Consider the following 21,153-nt stretch of genomic DNA (forward strand, 5'->3'; position numbering starts at 1 on the left):
TTAAATTTTTAACTTTTAGAACGATAACCCTACATTATGCCTATATATAATATGTTGCAGAATATAGGGTCTTTGATTGAAAAGAATACAGCACTTTCAAACAGAATTTTCCACTTTCAGAATTCAGACCCTTCCTTTGAGTATCTTACTTCAGTTCCAAAACCAGGATTCCAATCATGTCTCATCCATCTATGTGATTGTGAGAAGAAAAAAGAGAATCCAATATATATATATATATATGAGATAAATATATATATATATATATATATATATATATATATATATATACACACACACACACGCATATGCAACAATTATAGGGTACTTCACTGGCAAACTGAAGCTGCTATAAAAGTTTCTTCACAACATCATTTGAAGTGAATGAGACTTTGCAGTTGCAGGGAGAGGAAATAAAGTGAGCAAGCTAAAGTGTTTGAAGGCTAAACTGGTTACTTGATACTATTACTTACTTAAATCAAGGGACAAGCTTTCTTGTTTTATTTTTTGCATTCTTTTCGAAGTAACCATGGACTCTTCAAATCCTCATTCTCAATTCATGGTTGAAGAACAGTATGTTAAGTACACCTCTATGTTAACTCAAATTGGTCATCAAGTATCAACTGCAGGCGAATGGAAGCACGACTTCTTTCCGTAAGTACTAAACTACCTCGAAAAATTATATGTTAATTGTTCATCTGATTATATATCATGTTTAGATCTACAAACTTTTCATGTTTTTCTATCCATGAGCCATAAGCCGGTTGAAGTTAGTGATTTGAAAGGGAAAAGGAAGGAAACAAACTCATTAATGAGAATCTGAGACATATTCAGTAATTTTATTCGAGATGATTTTTTTTACGCTTCTATGTTACGTGATTGATCCCAACACCTATAGAAATATGTGTATAAACAAGTTTCTTTCTTTTTGTTCTTAGATTTTCAGTAAACTGGTAAATTGGGTAATGTTTTCATGTTGAATATGTCGTGTTTATTGTTATTTCTTTCATGCAGGAGTCTTGGTGGCAGATACAATAGGAATCCAGCTGACCCCATCCCAAAACCAAGGGAATTATGGACACCGCCTTTGATAAGGACCTCGGTGAATGAGGGTAGCTTCTACCAACAATCTGCAAACGAGTTTCTCCTTGCAAATATCAAAGATGACATGTCAGGCTCCTTCCCCAAACTGAGTGAGATGATGTACTGCAACTCTAGCGCAGAGGACTCCTATTTATTTTCTAAAGAACACTATCCACAATCCATTGATCAAAATCTAGGAGGAAACATGCGGCACAGAAATTTCTCCATCGCTAACAACATGACCGAGCAGCAGCTCTCTTCCGGAGACTTGTACACTAATGTTAATGATCACTCCCCATGTTTGGGAACTGCAGCAGCTAGCAGATATGATTTCAATCATATCTTTCCAAGTACAAATATTGCTACCAATGATATGTGCTCCACATTGATTTCAAACTCTTTGGACTTGAAATTGAAATCCTTGGATCTTTTCAACTCTAAATATGATAGTGGAAGTTGCAATCAATCTTTAGTTGAAAATAATAGAAATTTAAGCAGAAATGTGCTTATGGGCCATGATCCTAGAATAGAAAGTAATGACAGTCCATCCACCACCTCCAAAGTATGTCTCTATAAATTTCTCTCTTATTCATAATTATACCTAACTGATTTTTTTCATGCATTTGAAAGCTATTTCCATTTATTATTTTTAGCATTTTCTTTTTATCTTCATAAAAGGTATCAACCTTTGTTAGTGGATCAACGACAAGTACAAAGAGATCTGGTAGCTTTTCTGAGACAAAGGAATCTCATACAGATGCTAAGAAGCGTCGGTCCTCGAAGTCACGATCCCCGTGTCCCACGTTAAAGGTGAAATTGATGTTAACCCATGCTTCATTCGTAGTTTCCTTTCAATTTTTTTTGCAAATTCTCACAAGCTTGGACCTTCGTTTTTTAACCTTAGGTTAGAAAGGAGAAACTAGGAGACAGGGTTGCCACACTTCAGAAGCTGGTGGCACCATTTGGAAAGGTACATTTCTATCCATGTTACTTCCCGATTACCATCCCACTAAGACTGAATGAGATAAGACAGAATTTTAAATTTTAATATATATATATATATAATTCAAAATATTGATTGAGCCATACTTATATATCTAAGTTTATGTATGTATGGAGTGATTGCCAGACAGATACTGCTTCAGTGTTAACAGAAGCCATTGGGTTTATCCAGTTCCTCCATGACCAAGTTGAGGTATTTTATTTCTTTTATTCTTTTTGGGTTATTTTTCTCTCTCCTTTTACTACTATATTCACACTTAATGAATATAGTTTCTTTGGGATACTGAATAGGCTTTTTTTTTAACATTTCCTTTGCAGACATTGAGTGTGCCATTTATGAAATCATCACAAAGCAAGCTTTATAGAACAATGCAAACGGTATGAAAATTCCGAATCTATCTCGATAAAGATCAGAAAATTTACTAGGAAATCCATTATTGACAGTGAAAATACGTTTTTGTCCTCCTATCTGTAGGGTTTGAAAGAACAAGGCAAAGAAAGCAGACGCCTGATCTTAGAAGTAGAGGACTATGCCTTGTGCCCCAGTCTTGTGCCGAGTATTTTGTTAATCGTTGCTTTAATGGAATTTAAAAATCCCCCCGTTGAGAAACTTGAGGTTTTACATTCCCGCCTTTCGAATTATGAAAACTACTGGTGTAGGCTCAAGGTCTGGTTATTGAGACTTAGAGCTTTAGGTAGCTCATATGTATTTGTCAACCTCCACGAAAAGATGTTTATTAGGGGATCATCATTTTTGATATGTTACTAATCTTGTCATAAAACTTCCCCACTTACATGAATTACACTAAAAAATGTATTTGTATGCTTCTCTTTACCTCTATTTACGGAACTTAACTGCATAACGTTGAAATCTGCAGTTGCAGAAGATAGATGACTAATTGTGATAACCGTATTATATATCATTTTCACGCATTCAGTACCTCCTTTTTATAGTCCCTGGATTCTAAACGAGGGAGATAAAAGAACAGATGATTGAACTCGTGGCTTCCGAAAAAAATATGTATATATATGTACAACGAGGGAGATAAAAGAACAGATGATTGAACTCGTGGCTTCCGAAAAAAAATATGTATATATATGTACACTGATATATAACAGGTGGATTTAAACCATGTATATAAAATCACAACTTCTTACATTGCACATCCTATGAGTGGAATGCTAGACAACAGTGAACCTTGGGAGTTTCCTTATAAGCCAAACTGCTCCGCCACTGGTTTCCCGAGTATCTGTTAGCAATGGCTTTGTCGTCCGTCACCAGAAGTACTGAAATACAAGAAAATAGAATCTCAGACTCAGATGCAAACTTCATGTAAATTATAATGTTCATAAGGATTAATAGGAAATAGTAAGGTCTTCATAGCTTACCAAATCCTTTTCTTCCTCTTCTTCTTCTCTTTCTCGATATACGCCAGGAGCTCCTTCTGTTGAGCAACTGCGTCTTCTAGAGCCTGTCAAAGCAAGGCAATGACAATGTCAATCACTTTAAGTGCAGCAGTACTATTAAGTATTTGCAATTCTTTGTTTTTCCTTACTGTAAATTGTATTTCATCAAAACCAGTTATGTTTACCTTCTTAGTTGCTACAAGCTCCTGCTCCAAGGCATGTGCCCGGTTCACCGCAGTATGCAACATTTCCTCCTTCTCAAGGGGGTATTGTTGTAGGTTTTGCATTCATATCATTTATTCTCTCTTCCAACTCGGATATAAGTTTAATGACTGTCATCATCTCGGCAGGGGAGATGGATGCCGGTGGGGGTAAGTTAGCAGCCGTAGGTTCCTGGTTCCTAAACTTTGTTTCAACACTAGGGGGCATGTTGGCATCGGTGACCTTCTTTGACATGGTGCGTGACACTTTCATCATGGTAGCAATCCCCATAAAAAATGTCATTACACCAGTGAAAAGAGGAGAGCTGAAGCCATCAGCATCCTTTGCCAGTTCCTTGCTTGGCATAACAATCTGCCGTTACAACAAGGTAAACCTTTGCAGCTATTACAATATAGTTTATTTGTTTGGTTGTTTTTAACACGTCCAAGTATACTTATGTGTGTTTACAAATATTCCATGTACCTTTTGGTTGAACTGGAGCAGTTTCGTTGTGCACTTCAGTTTTTGAAGCTAAACTCGTACATTTATCAACCGTTGGGACAAATTTCTCACTCTGGCTCATTTGGACCTGTGAAATTTGTTTATCAGAACAAAGAAGATGGAGGGAGCACTTGTGGATTTAACAATACAAACAGAAGAAATGAGCTTGAAAAGAAAAAGAAAAAGGAATGCTGACTTAGAGCTCAACTACTTTGCTGGTACTGGGCCTTGTATCTTCCAAGGGCTCTACATTTTTCAAAAACTGGTTCAACTTTGAGGTCTACGTCGGTACCACTAGAATCTGGCTCAAAACCAAAAGCCCCTAATTATTGAAAATATTGAGAACATTAAACTTACATTTTCAATGACGGCAGAGGATTTTGGAGAAAAGGATTGTTTGCTTCCTGGCTCGCCTTCTAAGGAGCTGGTGGCTTGGTTAGACTGCGAAACAAACTACAAAGTCAATCAATGGGGAAAAAGGAAGCAAAAGAAAACCACTGAATTAAGAAAAAGAAGGTACATGATAATCATGCAATGGTCATAGAGCAAGTAGAACCTTTGAGACTGAGGCCTCATCCTCGGGAACTGCCTTGTCTTCAGCACTTTGAGACCGAAACATCTTTGTGCATTTATGTTCACCATTTTTAACCATCTGCAAGTAGAGAAGAATTGGCTAAGTTCTTTTTGTTGCGGAAGATGACTATCGGATAAAGCAAAATCGCAACTGACAATTTGAGAAAATAAAAATAAAGATAAAGAAGACAAAAATTTACGTAGAAAACCCTAAATAATATAGGGTAAAAATCACGGGCAACGGTAGAAGAATTTCACTATGAAAAAATAGGAATTACAACCTCTCTCGATCTACAAAGGAGAAATCAATGATAATTCTCTCAAGAAACTCTCTAAATTCTCTAGTATTGGGAGAAATCTAGAATGATTGGGATGGTTTTGAAGCTAAATGAGCTAGGATTTATAGTTGAAGCTTAAGGACTAATCTTATAAATACCCTAAAGTAAAATGACTAAATTGTGTAATTTACCCTTTAGCAAAATTCAACAAATGCTGCTAATTTTTGGGGCCATTAATTTTGCACCGAAAGCACCTATTTGCACCAAAGTGGCCAGCCACTTTTGCTGACTTTCAACAATCTCCCACTTGAAGATTTGATTGGAACAATCATATCTTCACACCATTCTTCTACCTTGTACCATCATGTTTGCTTACGTTTTGACAGGCCATAAGAGGATCGACACCAAGTATATTTATCAGCGTTGATCGCCTTCGTCATGAAATCTGCTATGTTGTTTTTGCTATGGATCTTTGCATATCTACCGTCCCTTCTTCCACCTTTTCACGAATGAAATGGTATTGAACTCGTTGTGTTTTGTCCTTGAATGAAATGTTGGACAGCTCCACAACTTTGAACATATATCATGTAGTAGATTTTCTTTTATCTAAATCCCCTGCATAGTCAATCTACATACCCATTGATCAGTAAGTTTGATCCTCTTAACATAATGCAACATTGGAGGTCCCTTTGATGTATCTAAGGATCCTCTTTACTGTATCCTGCCTTTGCCTATTTTCCATGTACCGACTAATCACTCATACTGCTTGTGCAATGTCTGGTCTTGTGCATATCATAGCGAACATTAAACTTCCCACTGCTAATGCATACGGTACTCGAGACATCTCCATCCTCTCTTCTTCACTGCTAGGACTCATACTGGAGGATAATTTGAAGTTAATAGGAAGAGGGTAGAAATTGGCTTACAATCTTGCATGCTGAATCGTGACAAGATCTTTTTCAAGTAATCTTTTGTGAAAGCCAAATATTCCTATTACTTATGTCTCGGTGAATTTGCATCCCCCAGAATCTTGTTTGCTGATCCCAAGTCCTTCATTTTCAATTCCCTAGCCATTGTGCCTTCAATTCTTCAATATGATCTTTGTTGGGTCCTGCAACCAACATGTCATCCACATACAACAGCAATATAACAAATCGTTACCACCAGACCTCTTGAAATAAACACAAGGTTCTGCATTAAGTCTGTTGTATCCAAGGCACATAATGAAGGAATCAAATCTCTTATACCAACACCGCGGCGCATGCTTTAGACCGTACAAAGATTTGTTCAACCGCAAACCAAGTTCTCTTTTCGTCTTCTTCAAAACCTTCAGACGGAGCATATAAATCTCTTCTTCAAGATTTCATGAAGAAAAGCTCTTTTAACATCTAGTAGCTCTAGATGTATGTTCAATGTAGCACACATTGCCAAGACTACTCGAATTGTTATTAGCCTCACATGTACGAGATAGACTATGATGCGATGAGGGCACCTGAATTCCCAGACATGCCACATTTACCTCCATACCAAATGACTGCATCATTCGATAATTCTGGTGAATTTTCAGTTGGGGTGCAATTCAGATGAAAAAATGAAGCTACCCTAGCGATTAAAGAGTACTGCATAAAATGCCATGTTGATCCATGTTGCAGAGTCCAACCAGAAAACCCTATACGCGAAGTGTGTAAAATATGGCCTAGAGTGCAAGTGGAAGATCAGAGTGTCGAAAAATCAAAGGCACGATGTTTGGGTCATCACGAGGTACAATGGTCCGCACACGTGTTTGCGAAACTTCATCGAACAAGACCACCGACTATTGGACTCCGATGTAATATGAATACGTGAAGGCGATGGTTGAAAAGGATCCAAGGATATCTTGTTCAGTGTTAGCTGCATCTATTCGAAGCCAATTTGGATATCAAGTAAATATGGCAAGGTGTGGAATGCGAAGATGAAGGCAATGAAGCTGACGTATGGAGATTGGGATACATCGTACAATGAGCTACCACATTTGCTACAAGCAATGAAGCGATTTATCCCAGGAACCATAGTGAAGTCTCAAACCATGCCCGCATATGACGAAGAAGGTCAACTTCTGCCAGGGAAGAAAATATTTCATAGACTATTTTGGGCATTCAAGGCATGTATTGAAGGATTTCCATTTTGTAAACGTATGATCCAAGTAGATGGTACGTGGCTGTATGGTCAATATAGGCATGTACTTTTGATGGCAGTTGCTCAAGATGGTGAGCGAAATATCTTCCCAATTGCATTCGCCATTGTTGGGGAGAGACAACAGAGGCTTCTGACCAATCTACGTCAATATGTCGTTCGTGAAGATGGAGTTTGCTTGATATCCGATAGAGGACGGGTATTTTGGCGGCAATTGAACGACCAGGAAGTCGTTGGATACCTCCGTATGCATATCCGACATATTGTATCCGTCATATTGGCAAGAATAGTATCGACCAATTTCATAACGCACACATTCGTAGCGAGATAGTCAGCATGGGTAAGTTTTATTTTCAATATTTGTGCATTTTTACATGGTTTTTTTAATTGCGGTTTAACACAGTATATTATGAAACAGGATACAACTACGTCGACCAAATTTTGATAAGAGATTGGAGAATTTGAAGGTATTTTACGATATCAGCGTGTTTGGAAGTGGGCTTCAAAAATACCGCGGGAAAAATGGTCACAAGCATATGACGAAGGTCGGAGATACGGACATATGACCACAAACCTTGCTGAGCCGTCGGTACTAAAAGCACATCTCCCAATTGCAGTGTGATGAAAGAGACTTTTATTGGGTAAGTTTGGTCGGACAAAGGCAAAGAAATAGAGAGTCTTATAAATAGAGGTAAAACTTGGGCTCCTAGTGGTGGAATCAATGGAAGCAAATGAGCGATTGGCAACCTCAATGGTTGTTCATAATTTCGACCGAGTTGGTCATACTTTTGTCGTGTCGTGCATACGCCGTAACGTCGGAGGAGAAGACAAACATTTAGAGTTGATTTACGACATAAATGGTGTGATTGTGGTCATTTTCAGGCATGAAATATCCATGTGCTCATGCAGTCGCAGCATGTTGTATGCTGGTGTAGCGCATACACTATGTTGATGAGTGCTTTCACTTACGTAGGATAAATGTCTACAGCTATGAGTTCAGACAGATACCAAATGAATCATATTGGCTCAGAAAGATCATGACGAATGGCTGCCAAATCCAATGCTTCGCAGAAGTCCAAAGGGTCGACCTGAGTCCACTCGTATTCATACCAGTATGGATTTCCATGCTAGAGAGAGAGGTCAAACAAAGAGATGCGGATTATGTAGGGGTGAAGGCCATTCAAAAAACAATTGTCCTAATTACCAAGAATAGGCCTCATCATTAGTAATGATATATGTATTTCTATGCATTTCTATGTATTTTAAGATTTAGTATGATATAATGATAATTATTTAATATTTATGATTATAGTAATTTGATAGTAATGATTAGTAATACTGAATATTATTAATTATGTATGATTTGATAGTAATGATTTAGTATGATTAGTATAATGAAATTAGTTTTAATGATTGATAGTAATGATTTAGTTATAGTAAAAGAATTATATTATTATGTATGATTTGATAGTAATGACTTAGTAATGATAATAATAATTCATTTTTTATTTTAATGATTTGATAGTAATGATTTAGTAATGATTAGTAAATGAATTATTATTAATATGTATGCTTTGATAGTAATGATTTAGTAATGATTAGTAATAATGAAATTATTATTAATTTTTAATGATTTGATAGTATGATTAGTAATAATTTATTATAATATTTAATGATTTGATATTAATGATTTAGTAATGATTTGATAGTAATGATTTACGACTTGAACAATGAAATGTTGGTTCAATTAACCATATTTTCGTTACATAACTAGTAATGAAATTATAATAATGATTTGTACTAAAAATCATTATAAATATGTAGAATTTGTTAATGTGTTGAAAAAACTAGTCTAATGTCAATATTAATTGTAACAAATAACAAACTAGTTTACAATGTTGCCGATCGGGGTGTTGTTGAATGATAATGTTGGGGCGGACGTCTGATGCGTTGTGGGCCGTTGCGGTTGCTCAGGAGTATGGTACCCATCCTCCTCATTCGTTGGGGGCATTTGAACTGACATGTGTTCAAAGTCATACGTCGACGAAAACATGGGAGAGTAGATGGATGCATCAGGCTGCACAAACTATGGTATGTATGCATCGCCGAACGGTTGGGTGCGCTATTATCCACATCGGTCATTTCCAGTCAGGTTGTTGAGATGAACCCCCACTCCCACTTGGTATAAGTTTCAGTACCAAATCTTTTCTTAAACCTCAAAATTGTCGCTCTCTACAATTGTGTCAAGAATGGCTTTCCATTATCCAAAAAAATAAGCAAGGTAAGCCGAAGTCTCAAAATTAAAGTCGTCGTCTTGAATGTCGTCAAGAATTGGCATGAATGAAGCCCTATTGTTCAAGCATTAATGTAGATTGCATGATTCTCAACCCAATTAACATTTTCTTTACGACGACCATCAATCTGTGCAGCTGGTCATGCGTCTCAACCCATCACCTGACGACGACCATCTAAGATTTGGAGGAGGTCATGATCCCATGGACTCCGCGGAATAGGTTGGTGGAAGTGGAATTGCCTCAACTCTCTCCCCAAATTGGATCTCAACAAACGCAAAATTGATCAATGGTGTAACAGCACACCAATATTGACACCCATCTAAAATATCGTGCGGTATTAACACAAGTATTTCTCCATTCATGTATGGTCTCCAATTAAACTTTAAAATTACAAAAACAATAAAATTTATTTAAATCAAATAATATAGTTAATTTAAATAATAATTAAAAATACAGATTATACATACCTCCTTTTTTGCCTTAATGTCGATCTTCAGCCTGAACTCTTAAATGTTGTGTGCCAACCCCGTGCCTTCAATTTTATGCCTCCATCTGTATATCAATCAATATAAAAATATGGTCATTTTTATTTTATAATTAATATTTTATATTAAATAGAGAATTCATATTACCTTCCGGCAAGCGAAAGTCAACCGCAGTCCGACTAATCGGTGTCAAAAACGGAAGTCTATGCCAAGCCCATGACTGTAGCAGCAACAGACATCCACCGATTTCTGCTGTATTATTATCATTCATGACTAATGACGCCTTGCACATCTCACGATACAAGACGCCATATCGCCGATCCCCAGCTATATTGCCTACTATTCTCAAAATTTCTTAAAAAAGAAGATTGAGTGTGAACATAACTACCGGATTTATCCGGCATTAAAATACCCCCAATCAACTGTAATATATATGCTGTGTTGCATAGAATTTCGTGCTCCGTACTATTTGGTTGAAGCTGAAATTCATTCTTCAACCATGACAACCTCACCGCCACCCTTTACACTCTGGTGGTACGGCTTTTCCCAAGAAACAAGCTACAAAGTTGTGCCACATTATTAAACTCATGTGTTACCACTGGCATCCCATTTGTTTGGACCCCGAGCTGTAATGCCACATCCTCCAGAGTTATGGTACATTCGCCACACGGCAAATGAAACGTGTGCGTTTCTGGTCTCCACGCTCATCAAGGCACGGATCAAACCTGGGACCAACTTGTAATCTCGCACAAATGTTACATACCAAAATCCAGCCTCCTGCAAGTTCTTCTATCATCTATGTGGCTTGGGCACTTTATGTAGCCGATGACGAAGGACTCGTTGCTCGTCCTCCTGCAATTAAATATTTCAAAAGATTTATCACAATCACAAAATAATATTCAAATATTTATTAATTATAATTCATTAAACAAATATTTATTCACCATTATTCCCAAATGACTTGAAATATGTTCATTTTCAAGTCTCAAAGTGGAATTGGTCAGCCATTGGAATGAATCTGTACAAAAGTAAACAACAATATTTAAAATTCATTTAATGTAACTAATATCTAACTAACTAACTATTTTACAACACAACAAAAAAATTAATATAATACTTATAATATATTAAACTAATAAACTAACAAACTAAACTTTTTAAAATATAAATTAAACGTAAATTTTCCCTTAAACAACTAATAAACTATTCTTTAATATAAATTAAACTAATAAATGATTTTTAATTATAATTTACTACTAAAAACTAATTAACTCATTTTTTTATATAATATAAATTCAACAAACAAATATAACTTAACTATTTAACTAACACAACTAATTACATATTTTTATATATAACTAACGACTAACAAACTAACTAAATATTTTTATTAACATGTAACTATCAAACATGCTAATTACATAATTTTTTATTTCTATATGATATAACTTAAACTAACAATAATATAACTTAAACTAACAAACTAATTAACTAATTTTTTGTTTTACCCTAATTTATAATAATAAACTAATTAACTAATAATTATAACAATAAACTAATTTAAATAATTATTCTTTTATATAACTTAAACTAATAACTATTTTTATTATAATAAACTTAAACTACTAATAAACTAATTTTTTATATAATATAAATTCAACAACCAAATATAACTTAACTATTTAACTAACTACAAACTAATTAAATATTAGACTAACTAACACACTAATTAATTATTTTTTTAATATATAACCATCAAATAAACAATTAAATAATTAACTAAAATTTTGTTTTAACTTAACCATAAACTAACAAACTAATAATTTAAAATAATAAACTTAAAATAATTAAAAAAAAAACTTACCTCGATGTTGTGCTCTCCCTTTCTTCTTCCTCCCTTTTCTCGCTATCTTCTCCTTTGCTATTTTCTCCCTTTCTTTCTCTCTTAATTGCCATCCATCCAATATATACAACAACCGGTATTGCTTCAATATAGGTGGCCGATTCACGTTCACGGGCTGCAATAATGCAGCAATAAGTGCTGCAATAATGCAGTTGATTTCACACCCATGTTGCTGCAATAATGCAGCTGATTTCACGCTGCATGGGACCAGAGACGCAGAGGCAGCAAAGTGGGGCAAAGGCATAGGTCATCCAGACGCATGCCACGTTGCCCTGCAGAGACTCCAACCTCGCCCAGGGCCAACCCTAAACCACCAACATTGTTCAGTCCAAGCATGGACTGCATGGTGACCTTTGGCGAGCTGGACGTGCATTGCATGGTGACCTTTGGCGAGATGGGCGAGATGGGCGTGCATGGGCGTGCATGGGCATGGAGGTCGTTGGCTGGTAGGTCGCAGGGCATGCATGGCGACCTACCAGGTCGCTGGGCGTGCATGGCGACCTGGTAGGTCGCCGGGCGTACATGGCGACCTACCCCCCGGTACTGTAGAGGACACTACTTTAGCAATTAATCTGGCGATCCCACTATTTCACGAAAAAAAAAATTTCAACGCACTATCAACGAGATTTTGCCATCTTCACATTTTTCAAAAACTGGTTCAACTTTGAGGTCTACGTCGGTACCACTAGAATCCGGCTCAAAACCAAAAACCCCTAATTATTGAAAATATTGAGGACATTAAACTTACATTTTCAATGACGGGAGAGGATTTTTGGAGAAAAGGATTGTTTGCTTCCTGGCTCGCCTTCTAAGGAGCTGGTGGCTTGGTTAGACTGCGAAACAAACTACAAAGTCAATCAATGGGGAAAAAGGAAGCAAAAGAAAACCACTGAATTAAGAAAAAGAAGGTACATGATAATCATGCAATGGTCATAGAGCAAGTAGAACCTTTGAGACTGCGGCCTCATCCTCGGGAACTGCCTTGTCTTCAGCACTTTGAGACCGAAACATCTTTGCGCATTTATGTTCACCATTTTTAACCATCTGCAAGTAGAGAAGAATTGGCTAAGTTCTTTTTGTTGCGGAAGACGACTATCGAATAAAGCAAAATCGCAACTGACAATTTGAGAAAATAAAAATAAAGATAAAGAAGACAAAAATTTACGTGGAAAACCCCTAAATAATATAGGGTAAAAACCACGGGCAACGGTAGAAGAATTTCACTATGAGAAAATAGGAATTACAACCTTTCTCGATCTACAAAGGAGAAATCAATGATAATTCTCTCAAGAAACTCTCTAAATTCTCTAGTATTGGGAGAAATCTAGAATGATTTGGGATGGTTTTGAAGCTAAATGAGCTAGGTATTTATAGTTGAAGCTTAAGGACTAATCTTATAAATACCCTAAAGTAAAATGACTAAATTGTGTAATTTACCCTTTAGCAAAATTCAACAAATGCTGCTAATTTTTGGGGCCATTAATTTTGCACCGAAAGCACCTATTTGCACCAAAGTGGCCAGCCACTTTTGCTGACTTTTCAACAATCTCCCACTTGAAGATTTGATTGGAACAATCATATCTTCACACCATTCTTTCTACCTTGTACCATCATGTTGCTTACGTTTTTGACAGGCCATAAGAGGATCGACACCAAGTATATTTATCAGCGTTGATCGCCTTCGTCATGAAATCTGCTATGTTGTTTTTGCTATGGATCTTTTGCATATCTACCGTCCCTTCTTCCACCTTTTCACGAATGAAATGGTATTGAACTCGTATGTGTTTTGTCCTTGAATGAAATGCTGGACAGCTCCACCAACAACTTTGAACATATATCATGTAGTAGATTTTCTTTTATCTAAATCCCCTGCATAGTCAGAATCTACATACCCATTGATCAGTAAGTTTGATCCTCTGTAACATAATGCAACATTGGAGGTCCCTTTGATGTATCTAAGGATCCTCTTTACTGTATTCCAATGCTCTTTGCCTGGATTTTCCATGTACCGACTAATCACTCATACTGCTTGTGCAATGTCTGGTCTTGTGCATATCATAGCGAACATTAAACTTCCCACTGCTAATGCATATGGTACTCGAGACATCTCCATCCTCTCTTCTTCACTGCTAGGACTCATACTGGAGGATAATTTGAAGTTAATAGGAATAGGGGTAGAAATTGGCTTACAATCTTGCATGCTGAATCGTGACAAGATCTTCTTCAAGTAATTCTTTTGTGAAAGCCAAATATTCCTATTACTTATGTCTCGGTGAATTTGCATCCCCAGAATCTTGTTTGCTGATCCCAAGTCCTTCATTTCAAATTCCCTAGCCAATTGTGCCTTCAATTCTTCAATATGATCTTTGTTGGGTCCTGCAACCAACATGTCATCCACATACAACAGCAATATAACAAAATCGTTACCACCAGACCTCTTGAAATAAACACAAGGGTCTGCATTAAGTCTGTTGTATCCAAGACACATAATGAAGGAATCAAATCTCTTATACCAACACCGCAGCGCATACTTTAGACCGTACAAAGATTTGTTCAACCTGCAAACCAAGTTCTTCTTTTCGTCTTCTTCAAAACCTTCAGACTGGAGCATATAAATCTCTTCTTCAAGATTTCCATGAAGAAAAGCTCTTTTAACATCTAGTAGCTCTAGATGTATGTTCAATGTAGCACACATTGCCAAGACTACTCGAATTGTTATTAGTCGAACCACAGGACAAAAAATTTCATTGAAATCAATACATTCTTTTTGAGCATATCCTTTGACCTCCAGTCTTGCACGATACCTCTCCACTTGATCGTCACCATTTCGCTTGATTTTGAAGACCCATTTGTTACCAATTGGCTTCCTTCATTGTGGTTATGGCACAAGGTCCCATGTATTATTTTTATGAAGGGCTTTAATTTCTTCTTGCATCGCCATCATCCACAGTGAAGCATCTGAGCTATTTATTGCCTCCTGGTATGTTGATGGCTCACCGTCCTCTGTTAAAAGGTAGTATGCAATATTACCTTCTATAACATAATCTGAGTGCCAATTGGGACGCTTCTCACACGATCTGATTGACGAGTTATTGGAGCAACTTCAGAACTCTCTAGTTCTTGTTCATTATGTGCTGGTTCTGCTTCAGAAGAATCTCCTTGTTCAAACTCCTTTTCCACATGTATATGAGTAGTCTCTGACTTTTCAGCGCTATCATCGTCTTCTTTTCTTTGTAGTTTATCTTCTACAAAGATAACATCCCTGCTGATGATCACTTTGCGGGCAGTGGGATCCCACAAGCGAAACCCATTTACACAATCAACATACCCCAAGAATTTGCATTTCCTGGATTTTGGATCCAACTTTGAAATTTCTTGGGAGTTGTACATCACATACACTATACTTCCAAATACATGGAGGTTTGAATAATCAGCTGGTTGATTCACCAAATAACAGGCGGTATTGACTGCTTCTTCCTAGAATGATTTTTCTAGGTCTGCATTCCTCAATATTGCTCTTGTTCTTTCTAACAAGGTTCTGTTCATCCGCTCTGCCACTCCATTTTGTTGAGGAGTGTTCGCCACTGTGAACTGTCTTTTGATGCCTTCTTTCCTGCAAAAGTCATCAAATTCTTCGCTTGTGTATTCTCCTCCATTATCTATTCTGAAACACTTGATCTTATTTCTATAATCAAGTTTCACCCGCGCTTTGAAGTTTTTGAAAGTTGAAAACACGTTTGACTTCTTCTTAATAGGGTACACCCAACATCTCCTGGAGTAGTCATCAATAAATGAGACAAATTATTTTGCTCCACCTAGGGATGTAATTGGTGCTTGCCATACGTCAGAGTGAACCAATTCTAGAACACTTTTGCCTCTAGAATTTGATGTGTTGAATTTCAACCGGTGCTGCTTACTTGTTATGCAATGCTCACACAAAGGAAGTGATACATTTGTTAAGCTTGGAAGTAGCTTTTGCTCCACAAGGACTTTCATTCCTTGTTCTGATATGTGTCCAGATTTTTGATGTCATAGCATTGCAGAATCTGAACTATATGAGGCAACAGAGGCTTCTGCTTCTAGCACAGTCTCTCCCTTCAGTATGTACAAGTTTGATGCTATCTTTTCTCCTTTCAGCACCACAAGAGCTCCATGGAACACCTTCATGATTCCTTTCCGTGTTTCAATCTTGCTTGCATTATTATCCAATAATCCATAGGATAATAAATTTTTCTTCAGGCCTTTCACGTGCCGCACATCTCGAACAACTTTAATTGTTCCATCATACATCTTCAATTTGATGGTTCCCACGCCAACGATCTCTAAGGCATGATCATTGCAACTATACACAGATCTTCCTGAGATAGGTTCATAATGATGGAACCATTCTCTTCTCGAGGTCATGTGATATGTTGCTCCCAAATCAATGAGCCATATATCTGCATATCTCTTTCTACCTTCCACGGTGGTTGATGCTTCACAGCATAGAGCATCTCCATCATCTGAAGTGTTTGCGGTATTACCTTGTGGATTGGAGTTTTTATTTAGACTCCAACAATCCTTCTTCAAGTGACCCTTTTTTCCACAATTATTGCACTTTAAATTCTTCTTGCTTCTCGACTTTGATCTACAATGTTTGTGACTGCTGCTTTGGCCACGTTCCGTTGATATCCCTCTCATTGTTGTCAATTCTTCTGCTTGTTACAGATTTACTTGTCTGTCTTCTTTGTTCTTGTGCCGATTTTCTTCATGGAGAACAGTAGCTGCAACGTCATCAAAGACTAGACTAGTGACATTACTGTTTGTCAAGTTGATGATGAGTTGATCATACGAATTAGGTAGACTTTGAAGTAGAAGTTCAACACGTTCTTGTTCTCCTATTGTACATCTTAAGATGTAAGATGAGAAAATAACGTGTTCAATGTATTTAAGTGCTCCTTCACTGAAGTAGATTCTGGCATACAGAGAGTGTATAATTTTCTCTTAAGGAAGATTTTATTGTGCAGCGATGTTGCCTCGTACAGTTTGGTGAGATGATCCCATATCTCCTTAGCTGTCTTCTTCTCCTCGATGCTTGACAATACTTCATCTGCTAATGCTAGATGAAAGTTTCCCATAGCATTCCCGTCCATTTCGATCCATTTGTTGTCATCTGTGAAATCTACCGGCCTTTCACTGATAGATGCTAGACAACCGTTTTTCCTCAGGATGATCTTTATCTTCAATTTCCACAATGAGAAATTTTTCCCATTGAATTTTTCAATATCAAATTTCGTTGCCATAGCTTCTATTACGAATAGCTCCCACTATTTCACTATCGTGAATAGTTCTTTGGAACCTTCAAAGAATGTGTAATACATTTTTACTTTCTTATGTTGGAGGATCCACCTTTTGGTGGTAACTACAAAGACAATAAGCAGATATTACACACTCAAATCTGGCTCGGATACCAATTGTTGCAGAAGACGGCTATCGGATAAAGCAAAATCGCAATTGACAATTTGAGAAAATAAAGATAAAGAAGACACAAAAATTTACGTGGAAAGCCCCTAAATAATATAGGGTAAAAACCACGGGCAACGGTAGAATAATTTCACTATGAGAAATAGGAATTACAACCTCTCTCGATCTACCAAGGAGAAAACAATGATAATTCTCTTTTGATAAAAAAGGAGAAAACAACTCGCAAGAAACTCTCTAAATTCTCTAGTATTGAGAGAAAGCTAGAATGATTTGGGATGGTTTTGAAGCTAAATGAGTAGGGTATTTATAGTTGAAGCTTAAGGACTAATCTTATCAATACCCTAAATTACAATGACTAAATTGTGTAATTTACCCTTTAGAAAAATTCAACAAATGCTGCTAATTTTCGATGCCATTAATTTTGCACCGAAAGCACCCATTTGCACCAAAGTGGCCAACCACTTTTGCTGACTTTTCAACACTTTCACTCAAACAAAGAACAATTATACAAGATAATCAATATGAATGGATTTTGAAAAAAGAAGAAGAAAAAGACATAAAAACATATAGATGGAAAGAAGATTGGAACTCAAAGATAGTTGAGGTTAACCTTCAAGATTTTTGGGTCCTTCCATGTGCCCTTATCAGAAAGCATGCAGCCACCCTGGTCATCACAAGTGCAAGTACCTCCGTTAAATTCAGATAACTCACTGATATAAAGCCACATAAAAATGAAAATGTTCGAAACAGTAAATGAGGATGTCTGATTACAATGAAAAGGAGAAAAATTTAGATCATCAAATGGGAACATACCTTTCATCAATTATTTCAAGCAACTTGCTTTGATATTTGTTGCCGAGAACCTGATACATAAGAAATATTTATTGATTAACTTTTATGTGTTAAAACGAGCAAATTCAATTGGAGGAAGCATATGCTTACATTAATCTTAGATGTGGTCTTAGGATCAAGGAAAGACTTAACCGAGTTCCACAACAGTCTAAATCCTGAACCTGCATTAATGATGAACATCCGATTCAAAGTCTGCAAAAAAGGCCAACAATTGCACATGATAAATCCATCTTCTAAAGTTAAATATCACAACCACACAAAAGCTTAACTATTAAGGGAGTTGGTACCTCAGGATAATTGTCACCATCGGTTTTCTGAAGAAGAATGATAAGTTCCCTTGCAGATTTGGTGAAGCTTTTAAGACCCTGGATAATTAACTTGAAATTAAACCAAACTGCGTTCTCGAACATGACTTTTATATGCATAGTGATTCCTCACAATCTCTGATAAAATTTGTATCATTTACATGATTACTATTCACTTTCCACTCCTTGAACATCCAAGATGGTGGTGCTTTGGTCAATGTGCTTCTTGGAAGAAATAGAGAAAGCTGGGAACTTAAGATTAAAGGTCTTTTCAAACTCCTGTACATGGTATTTGATATAGCAGTCCATGGTTGTAACTTGCATGAGCTTGTTAGAATCTATTAGGCCTATTCTTTCTATACACACGTGTCGTCCATCTTTATCTACTCCATGGTACCCTTGGGGATAATGTTTCAAGACATCATCGTGCTCCTTAAAGTCAAAATCCTTAAAATAAAAAAGTCAAAAAAGAAATGGAATTCAGTCAGAAAGATCCATTTTGTGGGGGAAATAGCATAATTCTATATCTTATACGGCTGATTTATGAGAATATTACCTCCAAAATCGTGTCGGTACCAAATTCCTTCCTCCATTGAAGCATATCACTCAACATTTGATTTGTTTTCTCAATGTCAAACTTTCTGGCTTTCATAACCTGCATTATAAAACATGGTACATTAGAAGTTCGAATCAGTTTCTGCAATTGTCTTAATAAGCTCTTCACTCGAACAACAACAGCCAAGTAGACATATTGAACATTGTTCGAAAAACAGGATAGGAAGTAACCTGAGCAACATGTGATAATCATCACCGCTTTTCGGACAAAAGTCCATCCAATATAAGTAACTGTCTCAAGACATCAACTGCCTGCAACTCGTCGGCATCGTGCTCATCTTCGATTTCGATGGACATTACTTTACTGCTCCTCCTACCTTTCTTCGAAAAAGAATTCTTAAATTTATTAGAGGCACTAGGTGCAGCCTTCCTCAGTGACCCCATTGAATTCTTTTTGTCTTCCTCAGAGACATCAACATCAGATGCTGTACAAATAAAACCATCTTTAACATCAAATATAGTAGTAATAAATAAGACCATTGTTAAGTTTTTATTTTTAATTTTCCATCATTTCCTAACAATTATGCCACAAAACTATAAACCAATAAATCAAAACATGCAAATCAATAAATAAGATCTTGGTTTTGAGATAAATTATAAGATATGATTTGAGGCCGGGCAATCTTCCTGATATACCAATGGATTCCCAGGACTCAAAAGTCTCCACAATGATATCATATTTAATATGTAATATCACCAGCATTCAAAGATTGGTAAGAGAGGGGGAATCTAAAATTTGTAAGTTGAAGAAAAATGAAAAACAATATACCTCTTAGGGGAAGGGGAAGGCGGATGGAAGGGAAAATAATACAAGAGAAACCCTAGATTTTTTTTTCCTTCTATGGCTTATTTTTAGCGTCCTTCGAAAATGGCGGGGATACAACCAAACTGAGGATTATGGTTTATTAAAATTTGATGCAAGAAAAGAAGGAATGGTTGTTTCATTGAATTTTATTTTTTGAATTTGCTTTGTATTTATATGGTGTTTTTGACCAAGTTTCAGCTTTCAACAATAGCTATGGCTTTGAACACTTGAGGAAAACTGAAACCGAAAGGCATGGCCTCTCCATTGATGTTTTTTTTTTCCACCTCCCCTTCTCCTACTTAACTGAGATTTTCTTTTGAACCAAACTGAGATTTTCTTTCGAACCAAACTGAGATTTTCTTTCGAACCAAACAGTGTTTTCCTCTTTTCGCGGCAAATTCATACGAAATTTGCATTTGGATTCCTCTTTTCGCGGCAAATTCATACGAAATTTGCATTTGGATTCCTTACCTAGGCATGCAGAGCTGTCCATTTTCGTAACCCACGGAAACTTAAAAATATACCATAACACCTCAACCCGTACCTGACCCGGATACAAATTCGATGTGTTAATTTGACTTTTCAACACGTTTAATATTACAAGATAGTTGAAAATTTAAATGCACATTTCAAGAAAACTGAATATTTATTATTAATTACAATCATATGATTTTACAAAACCGATAAGAGCATATCTTATTTAAATCTTTAATTACATGTTAACTACCTTTAATATAACAAAATACTTATAATTACACTCTTTTCTGGTCTGATCTTTGGAAATGAGAGGTTGACCTGACTTGTTTATCTTTGCTCCTCTTGCATCTTGGAACCTACGTGTGAAACACTCACACGCTAAGTCATTGACTTAGTGAGGCATATAAAACGTCTAATGTAAACTTAAATACATAACAATACAAGAACATTTCATACAATAATATCATACAAAATCATATAACATTTCATACAACAAATACATACATGCACATATATCATCATCATCATCATTATTGACATTCTTATCATTATCAATATTATTATCATTAATCTCTTTAATCATACAATCTTGTACTTAACATTTATACACATCATATAAATCATTTCACAAAGCAAAACACGTCACATAATATACAATTTATTTATGTTATCTCTTTTAATAGCCCATGGTATTCTTTTGAGAACTAAAGATATGTGAGTGCATTGAGGTTGTGCACAAA

The 21,153-nt window shown here is 36.3% G+C and overlaps 2 pseudogenes; one reads left to right on the top strand and one right to left on the bottom strand.

Moving 5' to 3' along the window:
* Positions 1–526: 526 nt before the first annotated feature.
* On the top strand, positions 527–2,752 carry LOC120195433 (annotated as a pseudogene).
* Positions 2,753–3,335: 583 nt separating this feature from the next.
* LOC120195354 lies at positions 3,336–19,611 on the bottom strand (annotated as a pseudogene).
* Positions 19,612–21,153: the final 1,542 nt, after the last annotated feature.

This window comes from Hibiscus syriacus, unplaced genomic scaffold (genome assembly GCF_006381635.1).
Source record: "Hibiscus syriacus cultivar Baekdansim isolate YM2019G1 unplaced genomic scaffold, ASM638163v2 tig00117012_pilon, whole genome shotgun sequence".
Taxonomy (NCBI): domain Eukaryota; kingdom Viridiplantae; phylum Streptophyta; class Magnoliopsida; order Malvales; family Malvaceae; genus Hibiscus; species Hibiscus syriacus.